This window comes from Canis lupus, chromosome 20 (genome assembly GCF_011100685.1).
Source record: "Canis lupus familiaris isolate Mischka breed German Shepherd chromosome 20, alternate assembly UU_Cfam_GSD_1.0, whole genome shotgun sequence".
Taxonomy (NCBI): domain Eukaryota; kingdom Metazoa; phylum Chordata; class Mammalia; order Carnivora; family Canidae; genus Canis; species Canis lupus.
Genome location: NC_049241.1, coordinates 9,940,370 through 9,945,762, shown reverse-complemented (window position 1 = coordinate 9,945,762; position 5,393 = coordinate 9,940,370). Strand labels below are relative to the sequence as shown.

Genomic DNA, 5,393 nt, shown 5'->3' with positions numbered 1-5,393 from the left:
TCTGGAGCAAGTTCTGTGTGCCTATTTTGTTTTTTTGTTTTTTTGTTTTTTGTTTGTTTGTTTTCCACTTTTTCCAATTGCTTTATTACACATATATTACAAAGATCTTTGGCCCAAATGTGCAATGGGAAAGAAACCCAGCCCACCCACCACAATGCCGCTGCTTTGTTGGAGGAAAAAGACCAAAAAAGGATCCCAAGTCAGAACCATAGTGCTAAGCCCCTCAGTAGGTGATCTGGTACACCGAGATGTGGTCATTGGACCCTGTGACAACCAGGCAATTACTGAGGGACACATCACAGCATAGGATGGAAGAAGTCTCCAGTACCTAGAACTCTGTGGTCACTGCAGGCATGCTGTAGATGCTGACTAGGTCATCCATCTCAATGCTCACCCACCAGTAAGCAAGAGGGGAGAACTTGAGACCCAAGATGGTTTCCTCTTTATACCCCACCACATGCTTCTGGCCCACTTAGATGGACTGCAGCCGGTTGGCCATTGGCTATGCCCACCAGCACCCAGTCCTCCTGAGGACTAGGGAATAGGCTCATTATCTAAGACTCAAATTGGTATTTCTTGGGCTCCCCAGTGGTCCTCAGGTCCCAGCACCATAGGCAGGTGTCCAGATCCATCCCCACTCCCCATACCCCCAGTCCAGATGTTCTGGTCTTTATTAGCAATGCTCTTCCCTCCATTTGGGTGGCCCAGGGTCCTTGATCCTGACTGTGCCATCAAGTGAAGCCAATGAAGGCCAAGTTGTCTTCAGGGCAGGAGGCCAGGGCCTGGCAGGTGAGACGTACACAGGGCAACTCATCTTTCATATGCAAGGAGGGCACTGTCAAGCCCCACATACACATACCAGCCAGGTTATGGCCACTCATCAGCATGGTAATGCTGTTTGAGGACAGTAGGCAGGTGTGCAAGTACACCTGGTGGGTCTGTACACACAGGTGGCTCTCAGGAAACCTTTCCTCTACGACCTGGTTGACCAGGCTCCATACTTTGACACCACTCTCCCCATAGATGAATCCATGTCACATGAAGCTGCTGACAGCCCTGGCCAGCACTGATTCCCCATGTTTTAGCATCTCCATCTTCTCCATTTTATGTGGGATGGTCAACTTCTTGGATTGCCAACACAACGCCTGGTCTTTTCCACATGTCCCCAAAGTCCTCAGGGTCCCAGCATATGGGCTTCAGAAATAGATAGATTCTCCAAGCAGACTACTGGGCCACATGGGATAGCACCCCCTCTGCTTTGGTGCCTGGCTCTGTGCTCCCTTCTTTAGGACCCTCAAGGGGCACTGGGATTGGAAGCACAAGTAGGCTGAGAAGAAAAGTGTCTTTGGTACATGGCTCCAGTCCCAAGTAATATGGTCCTGGCATTCCAGGCCTGGTGCCTGTTGTGTCTTCTTGTTCTATAGCTAACCCACCTTAATGTGGGTCTCAACAAATTCTGCCAGAGTAGCTCAGTCACAACATCCTGGGGCTCAGAGGCTCTGGAAGGCTGCATGTCCAGCTAGTGGACTAGAGCAGCATCTGCTCTAGAGGGCTCCTTGGGCCAGTCTGATGACCTTGTAGCCATGACAGCTCTAAAGTGTGGCCCCTGGAGACTGGAGGGCTGTGGGGTCTTGACCACGGGGTACAGGGAAGCCTGGGGCAGTGTGGCCCCTAGCAATTCTGGTGAGGCTGCTCACCAGAGGAGACTGAGCTCATCTGGTACTCCCTGGGCAGGGAAGCCAGAGTTTGGCTCCAGGTCTCCATGGTCTGCAGGAAGTGTTCTGCCTGCTTATGATGTTCCTGAAGACCCTGTCAGATCTTCTGGAGTGTGTAGTACATGCTCTCCATCTGTGCCATCAGGTGAGGGAGGAACCTGGGGAACTGCTATTGGAGCTGATCCAGGACACCCCAATAGTTCAGTTCAGTTCAGAATGAGCCAAAGTTCCTAGGAGCCTCCTTATCCTTTGATTGTGCTCCTGGGAGCTGAGATGGCCCCAATAGGTCTTCTTCAGGGAGTAGTCATAAGGACTTTTGTCAAAGACTCTCCTTGAAGATGGAAGCCCAGGACAACAGGGAGGAAACTGTGGAGGATCATCCAAGTTCAGACTGAGAATGAGCACCCCTCTGCTGTCTGTTTGCCTTTTACCTCTGTGCAGCCAGAGCAATCCTTCCAAAGGGAAGTCTTCACAGGTTTCCTCTGCTTTCAGAATAAGTGCCAAATCTTTAATGCTATCTTTGAGGTATGGCACAGTATAAACAAGGGATCAGAAACTTCTGTGTAAAAAGCGAGATAGTAAACATTTTCAGCATTGCCAGCCAACCAATGCCTCAGAGGTGGCAACCTTTGCATTACACCACTGCAGCAAGAAAGCAGCCAGAGATACTTCATAAATGAACAGGCAAAATGGTGGTCCAATAAAACTCTCTACATAAACACAGGCAGAGGGAGGATCTGGCCTGCATTCCACAGTTTGTGGACTCTTGAAATAGACTATGTCTCAAATAATATGCCTACTAATCACCTGAGGATCTTGTTAAATAGGGATTTTAACACAGTAGGCCTGGGGTAGAGACTTAGAGTCAAGTTTGCAGCTGATGCTGGTGCTTCAGGTACAGAGAATAGTGACTCCACTTTTTTTAGCCTCAGCTCATACCCAGCTTCCCTTCGCTTTCTGTGATGGTCCCCAGTGGACCTGTCAGTTCCTTCTTCCTGTCAAACTCCCTATGCTCCAGGGCCTTTGTGCATGCTGTCTTTGGGCTGAATTGTTCTTCTTTTTTCTTAATCTATTCATTTAAATCCCATCTCAGGTGTCCCCATCCTTAGAAAAGATGTTCCACAGTAGGTCAAGCAAACCACCCATATGTTCTCACTGGTCCAGATACCTCTCCATCAGAGTGATTATCACATTTGTCATTTTATATTTCTTTATGCCAAAGCTGATTAAGGGCTATCTCTTCCACTGGAATGTAAGCTGCTTGAGAAGAGACACTATGACAGTTTGGTTATTTTATACCATGTCCCAAGCATAGATTTCTGTATTAGTTGCTATTCCACAATACTGAATAAATCAATGGATCAATTAATCAATTGCTATTGATTAGAATGACCCATAGTAGACAGGTGCTCAGTGCTCTGATTGTTGAATAACTTTTAGAAGGTTTTGGAATTCCCAAGATTTTTAAATTTCGGAAGGTTTTTTATTAGACGCCTTTACTGTTCCCCTTCCCTTCCTTCTGTTCTCTATTCATGTCTCTCAAAACCAATCATGTCCAGCAGAACTTTCTACAATGATGGGACTGCTCTGTGTTGTCCAGTATGGTAGCCAACTATGCTCCTGAGCATCTGAAATGTGCTGGTACAACTAGGGAATTGAGTTGTAATTGCATTTAATTTGAATTTGAATTTGAATTTGAATTTGAATTTGAATGGACACATGTGATTTGTGACTACTATATTGGACAGCACAGCTCTAGATTTTTCTGGAGTGATTATGTCTATTATAAAATCAATGGTCATCACTATGATGCTAGTTACTAAATCTTTTAGAACTGAATCACCAGGAGTACAGGGAATATCTTGTTTTGGAATCCATTGTATTGTCCTCTGTCTGGCATCAATTGTAGTATGCTTGTAGCTTGAAGTGTATGTGAGTGGCACATTTTATGACTTCCCAGTGCCCAAACAGTTCCTTTATAAAAATCTGAGGATGCTCTTCCTGCTCTTACTTATTTGACACAATCACATCTACTCTTTTTTAAGGGTGAAATAACTTGAATATGAGTTTTTATCATACTTTTTGAGACATAATTCACATACCACAAAATCCACACCTTTAAAGTGTACTATTCATTTAATACTCTTCATGACATTGTATAATCATCACCACTAACTCCAGAACCTTATAATCACCCCCAAAAGAAATCCCATACCCATTAGCAGTCACTCTCCATCTTTCCTTCCTCTGAAATCCTGGCATCCACTGTTGAACTTAATATTTTCTTGGATTTGTCCATTCTTGATACTTCATATAGATGAAATCATATAATATGTGGCCTTTTTTAGTTAGCTATTGTCCCTTAGAATGAGGCTGTAAAGTTCATGGAGGCTGTAGCTTATATTGGTACTTCATTATTTTTATACTTCTTAATGGCACACCACACTTTCATTATCTATTAATTATTAGGCACTGGGGTCATTTCCATGTTTGGATCATTATGAAAAATGTTGCTTTGAAATTCCATGTGCAAGTTTCCTGTGAACATAATTTCATTTCTCTTGGAGATATATCAAGGAGTACAATTTCTGGGTCAAATGATAGCTCAATGGAACTGCCAAACTGATTTCTAAAGTGCCTGTACCAATCTCCATCTCCAAAACAGGATGGCCCCAATTTCTCTACATCTTAATGTTTGCTATTACTGTCTGTCTTTTTTATCATAGCCATCTTAATGCATGTGAAGTGGTATCCAATTGAGATTTTTATTTGGAATACACTAATAATTAGTGATATTGAGCATTTTCATGTGCTAATTGACTATTTTGGAGAAATGCCTATTCAAATCTTTTCCCCGATTTTTAATTAGGCTTTTGTCTTCTAATTTTTGAGTTGTAAAAGCTCTCTATATATTCTGTATGTAGTTCCTTAACAGATATATAATTTGCAAATATTTTCTCCCTTTCTGTGGGATGTCTTTATGCTTTCTTCATAGTATCCTTTGAAGAATAAACATATAAACTTTAATGAAGTCTGATTTATCCATTTTTTTCCTTTTTGTTGTCTGTACTTTTAGTATCATATTTGCCAAACCACTGCCTAATCAGTGGTCAGAAATATTGATTTATACTTCTTTTCTTTTAAGTGTTTTTTTCATTTTAGCTCTTACCTTTAGGTCTTTGATCCATTTTGGGTTGATTTTTATTAATGGCATGAGGTAGGAATCTAACTTCATTCTTTTGCATGTGGACATCCAGTTGTCCTAGCACTGTTTCTTGAAAAGACTATACTTTCCCCCCATGAATCATATGGTATCCCTTTGTTTCTTTTTCTTTTATTTGTCTAAAATTGATGAGAGTGGACTTCCTTGCTGTTTTTCTGATCTTGGGGGGATATTTCAGTTTCTCACACTTAAAGTATGATGCTAATTTACTATGGGGCTTTGATGGATTGAGGAAGTTCCTTATCAGGTTGAGGAAGTTCCTTTCTATTCATGGTTTGTTGAGACTGTTTGCATCATGAAAGGATTTTGGACTTTGCAAAATGCTTTTGCTGCATCTATTAGTATAATCAAATGTATTCTTCCCATTTGTTCTATTAATGTTGCATATTATATTGATTGACTTTTGTATGTTAGGCAAGCCTTGTATAGCTGTGGGATAAATCCCACTTGATCCT

General features: G+C 42.3%; 1 pseudogene; it reads right to left on the bottom strand.

Moving 5' to 3' along the window:
* Positions 1–223: 223 nt before the first annotated feature.
* Positions 224–1,513, bottom strand: LOC119877300 (annotated as a pseudogene).
* Between the last annotated feature and the right edge of the window lie 3,880 nt (positions 1,514–5,393).